The sequence below is a fragment of the Apteryx mantelli genome, chromosome 3 (genome assembly GCF_036417845.1).
Source record: "Apteryx mantelli isolate bAptMan1 chromosome 3, bAptMan1.hap1, whole genome shotgun sequence".
Lineage (NCBI taxonomy): Eukaryota > Metazoa > Chordata > Aves > Apterygiformes > Apterygidae > Apteryx > Apteryx mantelli.
Window position 1 is genome coordinate 103,983,531 of NC_089980.1, and position 12,502 is coordinate 103,996,032.

Here is a 12,502-nt window from a genome sequence, read left to right on the forward strand (position 1 = left end):
AAAGTAAAAAAGTAAAATTTGTCTTCATTGTGCTAATGCACTTTGTATGAAGATGATAGCATGCTGATAATTCCTGTCAAAATTTCAAATAAGAGCTACACAAAAGAAAAATATGCATAGTTTCCAGAATGGCTATAGTTCGTTTCATTTTTGTTGGGTCCTGTGTGTGTGTGTGTGTGTGTGTGTGTGTGTATGTGTGTGTGTGTGTACATTTAGAAAAATACTTTTTGTAAATGCTTAATTTTTCTGTAAAAAATTTACTACTTTTGGTGAAAGTAGATTTTTTCCAAAATCTTTTTTACCAAGAAGTTCTGTGCTTTGTAGAAGTTCACCAGTTTTTAATTCAGCAAAAGCTATCTTGTAAGCATGAAAAAACTGAAGTTCTCTAAAGTTTCTCCAAAAGCAGACAGCTCTGTTTTTTAACAGTGTCTTTCCTCTCACATGTGCAACCCATGCTATAACCAAAGTAAATGAGAAACAATCATAATTCTGTTCCTTTGGCTATATCTTTTGGATATCCTCCAACGTAAAATGCATTAGCACAAAAATGTACTTGTTCTTAATTAATTTATAGCTTAGAGCAGAATACCAGAAATAACAGTTCAACTTCAGCTACAAAGGTTTTAAAGTCATGGATAAAATATTGCATGAAATTTCTAATACACCTTAAATCAGTGCTAGAGGACAAATAGTACTAATTATCAATAATCTTAGGAATTTCACTGATGGCCAATTGAATATAAAAGATGTTTATTTGTAAAATGTTTGAGTTCTATTGAATTTATTATCATTGTGGCAGATAAAATTATTTAAGTTTTACCACTACCCTGAACAAATACACTTACTAAACCGAGCTGTTTGCTTTTTTTAAAAGAATAGCTTGAAGAATATAAAATATACTGTCATATCTTGTTCTGAAGTTTGCATAGCTGAAGGTTACAGAATCTGCATGATTTATGATCACTTTATACATGAACGCAGGACTGGAAAGGATCTCATGGGTCATCAAATCTATTCTCCTAATACTGAAGGCATCACATTATATAATCCCTTACATAAATTTATCAAGTCCCACTCTAAGTGCAGTTAGGATTTTTGCTGCAATTACTCTAACTGGAAAATTGTTCCCAAATCTCACTGCTCTAAGTGAGAAGCTTTTTCTAGTTTCTAGCATAAATGTAATTCTGGCCAGTCTGTGTCAATGGGTTCCCTTGCCAACATTGTCATTTAGTTTAAATGGCTCTTCCCTCTCCCTGATGTTTGCCTCCCTGATATATTTATAGACAGCAACTAGATCCCTTAACAGCCTTTATTTTGCTAAGCTAAACAAGCCAAGCTCTTCATTCTCTCTTCTCATATGATGGGTTCTCTACTCCCCTGATCATCCTAGAAGTCCATCTTTGTACCTGAATAAGTCTGAGGTAATGTCCTACAAATGACAAAGTACAACAGCCTTGTATAATAGCATAATAAAAGAAGCCATAGCAAACAGCGTAATAATTTCAAGCTTGCAAGGATGTGCAGTGCCAAATATTTAGGAGATTGAGTAAAGATTTTAAAATCTTTTAAGGCAATCTTTATTAGAAATAATGCTTTTCTCTAAGTAGTTGATTGAAATTGCAGTATGAAAGGGTTTAGGATCTTAACCAAAAGCTGGGAGTCAACAAAAATTGTGATTTGGTTAAGACCTTCAGCCAACACAGCGTACAGTTGATTTGTGACTGTAATCATTGAAGAAATGGGTCTGACTTTCTGAAAGTTTGTTTGACAATAACTGAGAAAGTTCCTATGAACAGTATAAGTGTGTGATAAATATTTCATTGGGAAGCTACAACTACAATCACACTTTTTCTTTAAGAAATTCCAATGGAAAAATTCCAGGGATTCCTTGGAACTCGTTCTGCAGGGTATTCCCTGTTGATAGGAGGCACTGGAAAGCAAAAGCGAATGCGGTAACAACTGATCCTACAAACTCCAAGGACCATAGGGAAAAGGATATTTGATCGAATTCAATATTTTCTGGTCTCTTGTGTCATAGCTCCTTGAAAAGCTTCAGGAATCCCCTGACCTCCAGTCTTAAGACTGCCCATGTCCGGGCAGGGCAGGGCTGGAGCCGGCACCACTGCGGCTTCACGGAGCAGCGACCAATGGCCCCGGGCTGGGCTGAGATGGAGCTGGGGCTGGGGCTGGGGAGAGGCCTGGGGAGGGCAGGGACAGGCAGGGCCAGGGGGGCCCTTGGGGCCCTGACGATAAATAAAATGGACCTCTAATTGTAGAGACGATTTTTGACAATAATAGGATAAGATGAAGCTACAGAATATGTACACATAGCCATATATGATGCAAAATAAGCGTTGCATAACGGGGCACGAAGGGGCTGCAGGAAGCACTTGCTGGATAAAAGGGCTCCCTCTCTCTACCAGATAAGCTGAAGCAGCCTCGCGTTGGCCCTGCTCCCAGCTCATTGGCTATGGGACATGTTTAACAGTGGAAGGTGTTGCGTGACGCCTGCTTCCCATGCCATGGAAAGTAGGTACATGTGCAAGCAGCCCAAAGCCTCCTCTCAGGAACACTGGCGGGGCATTAGGTGCTTGCCAGAAATCAGCTTTAGTTTCTATCTGATTTAGACTTACCATATGTAACAAGATTTTCCCAGTACCTCACCCAGACTGTCTGTCCAGAACGGTTTGCTGTTCGTGGTATCATCCCTGGCATGACAGCAGTGTTTGCATTCACTCAGGCTTAGTGCTGGAGAGTTTTAAAAGCTCTTTACTTTCTCTGGCTTTTTTGTTCACATCGGTCAGTCCAGGCACCTGAGAACTGGCTTGTAGACTGGGAAAATTCATCAAAGTTTTCTGTTGTTAGCGTCTCTTGGCCAACCTGCCAATGAAAACTTCAGCTTTTCTTCTACGAACTTCAATTCTCCAAAACAAATTTATAGAGAATTAAGGGCTTCACATGATTCCACTGAGAGTAACAAAGAAAACATAATCCATCTACACTTATTCAGTGAAACGGTGACCTTGACATACCTCATAGCTTGAAGTCATGAACTGATGCAGTTAGTGCATGTGATGATTAAAACTTTCAACAACTGGCAAGGAAAAAACAGGAAAGGGACACCAGAGTCCAAAAGGTCTCCCACTGGGCAGAGGGTTGTGACGTTATTGTAGCCCCGTTGGCTTAAAGATGCCAGTGAGGTGAGGTCTGCAAGCAATGCTGCGCCCTTTATGAGGCTCGCTGGTGGTTAGGAGTTTTTTTTTGATGCACTTGTATAAGCACTGTGAGCAAAATATCAGCTTTATTCAAGTCAGTGGCAAAATCCCATGGACTTCTCAATACAACACAATGTTGTATAACACAGCGAGTGCTTTAAAAAATGGTGATATTCATTCTGTTTCTTTTGCTCACAGTACTTACTGTGGCAGCACTTAACTTGAAATGGAGAATAAAGTTTATATAGGTGTAAATATTATCTCATGGTATTTTAAAATTTAATGAAGAAAAAGGTTTTCCCCAGTGGTTTAAAAACATCTACCTTATCCTGCTGCTTGACAAAACAGTAGCGGATCTCAAATACTCAAGTCCTAACTATATTCCAGTATGTATCCTCATGGGAAGACTTAGGTGTAGGTACTATGATTGTAAGACAGTTTTAAAATTATATATTGCGGATGCAAAGTACTCTAAAGGGGCCATTTTTAAACAATGACCATGTTTGCTGTGAACAATGTTTTTGAAAATCATGAACCAAACTACTTTTTTGCATTCAGTATATCAGATTTTAACCTCATTTAGACTGATGAAACTCCTGAGTAACTTCTTTAAACTCAGAAGAGTTACTCTGGGTATTTGTCAAGACAAATGAGATCATAATTTGGCCCGTTATGCCTTGGTCCACCCCTTTTGTAATTTTGGTAAGAGTTGGTGTGAACTGATTGATAGAGACTATTCTTCTTTTTTCTTATAATTTGTGAATTGCACTGAAAATTAAGCTCTTCATTTTCAGAGCATAGCTCACTGTCTTTTACTAGCTCTAGATAGTTGTATATTAACCTTTAAAGACATTATCTGATTCCTCCTCTGGTCAAATTACTGACAGAACTGTCACTGACTTTTATAAAGGACAAGCTTTTTGTAGAGCAAAGAAGTAATTTCTGTAAATCCCATGCGCCTGATACAAATTATCTCCACATTACTCCTGTGAACTGTCATCTCAGATGTGATTCAGAGCTTGTAGGTATAACAATGTGATAACCTGAATTGTTGCATTTGAAGGAAATGCTTTCTACTAATAAAAAGCAAACAAATCAAAGACATTGCTCAGCTGTCTCCTATAACTAGTCATTCAAGGCTGAAGTTTCCTAAACTAATTTTCAAGGAATTGATTAAAAAGTTTATTAATTTTTCTATAAAACCTTGTTTAACTCAACAGCTTGCATCATTTTAACTGTGATTACAGTTGGTTAAGATTTCTTTGCTGTGTTTATCCTTGTATCTCTCATAGCCCAGTTAATCATGTTCTTTCAATTCATAGCAGGAACAAGCATATCTTCCACAAATGCCAAGTTGGTTTTTTATCACTTTCTTATATATTTGCTGTTTTGCAAGAATTTACAAACAATTCATTAAGAAATAATGTGGAAATGTGTCATGTTCTGTTGTAACTGCTACATACTTAGACACTGTAGTAGCCCTGATGTGTTCATTAAATGTCAGTGTCCCTTAATATGACTACATTGTTTTTAGGCAAATTATTTAAAGGAATTAATGAACCATCAGTCTGTAGAGGTGAACAAAAATGTTACTGTTTTCCTTAAAAGGATCAAAACTTTCTAGAACATGATGTTCTCTTAACCAAGTCTTATACCAAAGGCAGAACTTCCATCATCTCACTGCCCTCTGCATTTTCCAGAACTCAGAAGCTCTCTAGCTCCATGAATTCTGCCACTGAGCCTGCCTAGGTATATCACTGCTCAAACCCATCAGCTCTAGTCTTTTGACACGAGCTGTCTTTGAAGTGAATTACAGAACCTATAAGACTTTGGTTATACCATAGCCATGCTGCACAGTTGAGAAGGTTGGGGCATAGTTCGAGGAACTCACAAGGTGGATTAAAATTCTGTACATTTATGCAAATGAATCAAAACCATGAATGAGCCAGTATCCATGACATCTTGCTTCTCTCCACTATTATGAGTCCATTCCTCATACACCCTTGCAATATTCCTATCTTTCTCTATTTCCCTTATCCCCATAGCAATGCTCCCAATTCCCTCCATATCCAGTATACCTCCATGGTATTTGCAATTGTCACCATGTCCCCAGCCTTCCTTTGCTTGTCTTGCAGGCTGTGCAAGAAGCTGGTCTGCATCTATTGCTGTGCTGCTGATCGTCCAGGCTGGCCAACCAGGAAATTCATGCTGTCTCACTGAGCAGCTAGAAATGTGGCAATGATGTGCAGACTGACTCCTAGATGGACTGAGCAGCACATTTTACTTCTCTGTTGTCATTTGATTTCATTTGATTTCATTGCACATATTGTGCAGAACTCATCTACTCCATGTGGAACCCAGTAGGTTACTTACCCGCTTTTGTTTCCTTCTCCCATTAGGGCTGCCTTTTTTGGATGGAGAGGTTTAATTGTTAAACTGATTGCTAAATTAAAGCAGTAAGCTGTGACTTGTGGCATTAACTCTTGTGAGGCAGCAGGAATGCCAGGTTTTACCGCTTGGATTGGTTTACTGTATCATATCATCAAATGCATCAGCTGGTATATTCTGGATTCTTCAGATTGCTGTCCTCTTTCATGGCTTTGGAGAAATATTGATAAAGTCAATGGGAATCTTTAAATTAAAAAAGATATATTTGCAAGCCATATTAAACCTGGAAGTCTGTGTTTCCTCATTGGCCTGCTGGCTGCCAGGCAGAGTGAGCAGAACATGCTGCGTCTCCGTTTTGTCATCACATGCAGCCCCTGAGTCTTATCTTTTCTTTAGGGAGCAGCAGGGACCCCAGTCAGCCTCAGGTGGGAGCAGCAAAGCAATGGCACAGGGACACCTCCATCCTCGACTCTCTCCTCTTGGGTCCAGGCCTAGATTCTAGTGAAGTCCATACTCCGGCAGCGTCCCTCAACACAGGTATTACCCCGCATCACATGCTGTCCAGCTCAGAGCAGGAGCTTTCCAATGGAGCCACTCTTCTAAAGCGACAACCTTTAATTTAGGAAGGGCTGTTGCAACAGCAAGTCAGGAAAGCAACATTTGAGGTCCCTGCAGATGCCAGCTCCATGAGGTGAACACAACCATCTCCTCATATGATCGCTCACCTTTCACATGCTGATCTGAATTGCACAAGTCGTCAAAGCCTTCAGGGACTGTTGATGATTACCAAGGACATCCCAAATGTATATGATTTTCCCTGAAACATCCCTATTTGAGCATGAGTTAATAGTAAGGAGTTGCCATAATGAGGATCTCTTCAGTAGGCATCACTGACTCTTATGACCATATTAGGAGCTTCACAATATTTGGGATTTTGCTTGTCTTTTAAAAGTCCTATTACTAATACCACATTGGTTATATGACAATCTTTATTTCCAGTTTAAAAATGCCTCATGGTGCTGTAACATACCTTGAAATTGTGAACCCTAAAAGCTCAAAAACTGGAAAGCAACCAGTAACTGATTTTATAAAAACCTCATAACTTTAAGCCCAATATAATACCATATTTTTAAATGTCTGACTCACTTGGAAAGCTCAGGATTGTCTACATTAATTATGGCCCCAGAAGATCTATCTTTGCCATCAGAAAGTAGCTCCATTTGTAGTCAAGGATTGCAAATGCAATATTCCTGGAACTAAAAGTTGTACATTGTGCAATTTTTATGGCTTGTGTAGCTTTTCTATTTTTAGTTGGTTGAAACCTGCAATACATCATATAATCCTCCTTAAATTGTCATTCATAATGCTAATTTCCACTAACTTGTCATAAATAATATTTTCTTTCTTTCTTAAGTTGGCTGTAATTGCTATTTTCTTTAATAATGTTACTCAAACAAATCTTTATTTTTCTCTGATACAGACTTGATGTGACTACAAACTGCTAATGGTGTGTTTCTAGTTGACAGAGTTTTTTAACCAAATTAAAAAAACACTATTTTATTTTTTATTTAAAAATGTGCATGTGTTATAAAGCACAATAATTGTTTCCTTACTTGAAAGATGTATTTATTTAATTCTCCACCTTTCTTGGCATTTGGAAAATTTCTCTGAGGTTTTCAAAAGCCTGATAAGATTGCACTTCCCAGCTTTTTTAAGATACAGTGGGAAGAATGATCCTTATTTTTTTTCCCCCCTTTCTAGAGATGCATCTTCAAGGTAGAAGAGATCATTAAGGGACAAATATTCATATAGAACTATCCAGCCTTGCTCTTGTTTACCTACATAGAGATAACTGTGTGTATTTGGCTACCTGTGCAGCATCACTGCACACCCTGCCTGAGCAGCACATGGGGGAGATAGGCAGGCTGCTGGCACACTGCCAGAATCCCTCGCTTCATGGTGGCTGTGGTGCAATGCTAAATTCTGCGCTCTGGAAATGTTTTTATTTTCTAGGCTTTCCTATCCCTCTAATTGTAACTCTTTGTCTTTGAAGCACACGTTGGTTTCACCAAGTTTGGTGTCCGTGAAAAGCTCAGTGTTTGGTCCTTGCCGTAGGGAATGGCTGAATAATTTCGAGTGTCTGGAAGGCCCGCGCCAGAGCCAAGCCGCAGTACCACACTGGTACGGGCTGCCAAACTTTTTTCAGTGCAACTCTGTGATTTATCTTGACACCTCTCCCCCCCAGGAGTAATAATATTAGTGTCAAAGAGTACAATCGTATTAAAGATTTTTTTGCAGGCATGACAGCCATCTTAGGTCAATCGCTCTGCACACTCCCAGCTGTACACAGGCTTTCTAAAAACGGCCATTTCATACCAGGGCAGCCCTGCAGTCCTAGAATAGACTGACACGCTACTGATGATTGATTGATTGATTGATTTTTAATTTAAACTGTTGGCTTGGTATATGCTTGATGATGTTGTACAGGATGAATAAAAAAGATATAGTAGGACACCAAAGTTTTAAATTAAGTTTGGTTAAATGAGTTACAGAACTTAATGTGGAAGCAAACAATTTTGACTGAGTTTAAGCATTTCTCTAAGACAGTAATATACCACTGCTAAAATACTGTGCTGATGCAAGAAAATCCTAGATGAATGGAAATTAACATGAATTGACTAATTTTATTTGGTTGCCTAGTTGAGACATTTTAAAAATAAAGGAGTGTCTGTATTCCTCAAATTATATTTAATTTAGCAGAGTTTTTCAGGTTTAAAGATATAAAATATTCTTAATAATTCAGGTAAGGAAAATTTTTTTAACATAAGATCTTTGTCCCGACTTTTCTGAAATTCTTTTGAAGTACTCTCAGTATATAGACAGCAGAGACCCAACTGGTTAGTCTGAGCTTGCTTTTCCTACATACTTGTATTTACCAGTCAGTTACTCTGTGCTCTGGAGAACTTTCAATTAGGAAGGTCTGAAAAAATTCTTTCACTTGTAAAAGCCCTGCAGTGTGCATGTGAACAAATACAGATAAGAAAAAGCTCTTATCTGTGGACTATGCAGTGAATTTAACCGGAATGAGATTGTACTTAAAGCTCACTTAGACATTTTCACTACGGATAGAAACCTGAGGGAGGTACAGTCTCACTGGGAGAAAAATAGGGGAGGGCAAAAAATGAGCATAGGAGAATACTTTTTTTTTACATCTTTTTCCTCAAGATAAATGATAAGATGTCCTATATACAATAAAAGATGGATTTCCATCTTCTCAGGAGGAGAGCTGGTTAGCCTTTCCCCACATCACAGGCAAGAAACTAAAATGTGATAACAATATCATTTCGAGCCATTCAGTTACAGAGAAAAGCTTAGGCTTTTGATCATAATCAGCATTTACACTCAAGAAAATTGCTTTTTAGCTTTTGTGTAACCCACATGCATTCTTGCGATGCATAATCAATGGGATACTGGATTTTCTCCAGTATCCTTATTGCTTTCAAAAATCTATTCCTGTCACCAACAGCAATTTAGGAAAAAGAGTGGGCTGTATTCAAGGAGGTACTGAGGCACTGTTTGGGAACGGTGCGTAGGAGAGGATCAGAGGGTGTCCCTGATCGTCACCCGCAGGGTTTGCAAGCCTGCGCTGGCCCCAGGCTGCCTAGGGCCCGATGCACCGTCTGCCTTTCCCAAAACCCTGCCAGCAGAAGCAATTCAGCCGTCGGGGAAAACCCTCCAAAAGCAGGGACTCCCTCCCAAAGTGTCCTGCTCGGTGGGCCGGGGCTCCCGCATTGGTCCGGGGGCAGCACAGGGTCTGCGTTGCTCCCCATGCGCCCAGGACGTTGCAAAGGGCTCGGGAGCTGCCTGCGCTGCCGAGCCCGACATGTGAGGGAATGAGCCCAAAGGAATTTCTCAGTCACCTACACTTCCTTGAAGGCAGCTGAAAAATATTTAAGTAAACAAATAAGTAATGCTTAGACATTACCTAACTGTTGGGAAAAATATTTTCTCAGACAGCTTTTCAATAGCTCAACAGAAACAGTGATTTCTCTATTTATAAGCAGCTTTCTTACCTTATTTACCGATCAGGTCTGTGTATGTCTGAGTAAGGCAAGGTACTTGGCTAGTTGCAGTGAGACAAATGAAATTCACTTCAATTTTATCCCTGCTGAAATAGGATTTTAAGAAGTCACAGACATAAAGCAAGTTGAATTTGGCAGCCTGTAATTTTAGTTATGTTAATGTGAGACCATGCCTGTGCAGGGATATTTATCCACTTCTTCCTTCTCTCTTCCTTGGCCACTCAGGGTAGCTATGCTACATTTTCAGCTTAGCCTGACTCTTTTCTCTGAACTAAAAAGGCAGGTGAAGTCTTGAGTAAATTAATATTGACAGGATGTTCAAAAATACATCAAACCCAGCTCAACCTGTAGATACAGAATAATTATTTAACTTCATTCTTTTCAAGTGAAGAAAATGTCTAGGGATTTTGAAAACAAGATCTAGAAGAGGCACCTGCTTAAGGATTCCACATATGAAAACTATTAAAGTGGATGAGGCCATCTTCAATGGCCAGGTGAGGTGTCCACAGTTTTTTATGCTGCTCCCTGTCAGCATGAGGCATTGCTGTTATCTAAATCAGGTAGGCTGACATTTACTTCTTTACTTTTTTGCCACATGTTCTGAAGTCAGTGGTGAGCCTGCAGGATTACTGGGAAATAGTGATAGTCACTGGGTTGGCACTGCCAGGAGTGAGGTAAGATTGACCTTTCATTCTACCTCTTTACAAATGGTAATGACAACTGCAGCCCAGGACTTTGCATAATGCAAGCGTCACTCACAGCTAGTGAACCTCAAACCTTGCCGCATTAGTCCTTTTTTCAGTGACACAGAGGGGAAAAGTTCAAATTTTGTGTGACCTAGCCCACCACAAGCCAGGAGATGTGGCTTAGTGTGAAGCGGGAATGGTCTGCAACCTCTCTGCCTACTTTAGCTGTGGTGTGTCTCAATGACCTGTGCTGAACTGCTGTATCTTCAGACCATCCTTTAGTAGGGACTTAAAAATACACCTCTAGAATACATAGTATACTTCTGTCTGCCTTGACCTAACCTTATTTTACTTGAAAAAATACATGTTCCTTTGTGCTTTCCTGGCACCTTGAGCTTATTTTTTCTCTGTGCACTGTATATATATGGTGAGTTGCACCTTCCCTTTGCATGGCCGATTAGTTTTCCCTTCCCCTTTGTTTGTAAAGAAGCAGGCTGCAGAGGAGCGAGTGGAAAGGCTGTGTTGATACTTGGAAGTTAAACAGTGCCAGGGCCTGAGCACAGATACCGGAAGGTCTGTGCTCTCAAATGTTCAGAGTGGTCCTGGGCGTACTTTTGGCCAAGCTGCTTAACAGCCTCCCAAACCGTCAAGGGCATGTTTTGGGAGTCAGCACGGGCTAGGAACTATTCCTAGTGGGCAGTTTGGATGCAGCCAGAGTGTTATGGATGCTAAGAGGGTTTAGTAGCCTGCAGGATTTTCCAGGACAGCTGGTCTTGCAGTCAGAGAGCAGCTCTGAATGTGGTTAATCTCTAATAGAGCTGTAGCCAGAGAATTGCTTTTCCAAAATGGAAGAATGTTATTGTAAAACCACCAAAACTGATAGTGAAACTCAAGGGCAGGTTTAGTATTTGAAACTATTTTTAACTCGTTTTGAATTTAGTTAGCCTTCACAGAGGAGGAACCTTTTGGGAAGTGCAGTGCAGCCCTCTCGCTGACGGGGTTAAATTCACCTCTCACCAATAGGCCAGGCATTCGTGTGCAAGCTGGACCTCTATGTCTATCAGCAACTGAAGCTCCCCACAAAGGAGTCACTGAGAGAGATTTGAGACTTGCTCCCAACTTTGGTTGACAGCTGAAATTTGAGATGCTGCAGATGTGTTTTTACGCTGTTGTCTCTTGGAGGCAATATTTGTGGAAGATACAGGTCTTCTGTATAATATTTTTCCTTTGCTGTAAAATCTGTGAGGGCATCTACATTCTGATTCTTTTTGGTTGTGTTTATAAACCAAAAGAAATAGAAATATACTAAGTATAAAATGCAGCTGTAGTTGTTTACTGGTTTCAGTGAAATCAGAGCTGTGCAAAAAACTGGCTATTGAAAAGAATACAGGATTCAGGTCTGGTCAGCAAAAGACAACAAAACGCCTTGATCCAAAGCTTAAAGTCTGCTTTTGGGACATTGAGCTTTTTGTTGTTTCACGCTTCTTAAAATCTGAGTAATTTTGAAATAAAGAATCATTTTGAAGTGAAAAGTTGAAATGGGTTGTTTAGAAAACTGTGACTCCCTCCTTCCCCCTTTCTTTTGGAAGAAACTGTTTCTGAACTATTTGGTAAATTGGCTGATCACTCATGGTAAAAAAAAATAAAATTGACACAGCAGTAAATTAAGGAGAAAAATAATAGTTTCCTTATTTCCTAATAGCATTCCCTATTTGCTGCATGCTTTTGTCAGTATACATTTCTAGGCTAAAGTAGAATTGCAGGGATCAAAGAATGACCTTACTTTCCATGCTGTGTTCCCTTGGTGATGTACCAGTTTTAGGTGTTTTGGTCATTAGGCGTACGTCATTGTATGGTTAGGGACAAGGGACTTGGAGACAACAGCTGTGATTATTGTCAGCCTGCTCCTGTGTTTTGCTGCTTTCAGCAGTTTCCTGCGATCCTGGAAGCAGAAAATGCATTGTTACAGGAGCAGTGGTTCTTAAAAACTACTTAAGAGGGTTATAGCATGGCTTATAAGTTCACAGGGTATTTGATTTAGGATATAAGCTCGGTCCTGTGCTGTCACCAACACAGAAATGACTAATACTCGCTCGGCACCATTTGCAGAAGTGAAAAATCTTTGGTAGGC

The 12,502-nt window shown here is 39.8% G+C and overlaps 1 protein-coding gene across 3 annotated transcripts in view; it reads left to right on the forward strand.

Moving 5' to 3' along the window:
- The window catches only part of FILIP1 (filamin A interacting protein 1), a 111,670-nt gene that overhangs the window by 22,620 nt on the left and 76,548 nt on the right, over positions 1-12,502 (forward strand). The gene's annotated exons all lie outside the window — the stretch shown is intronic.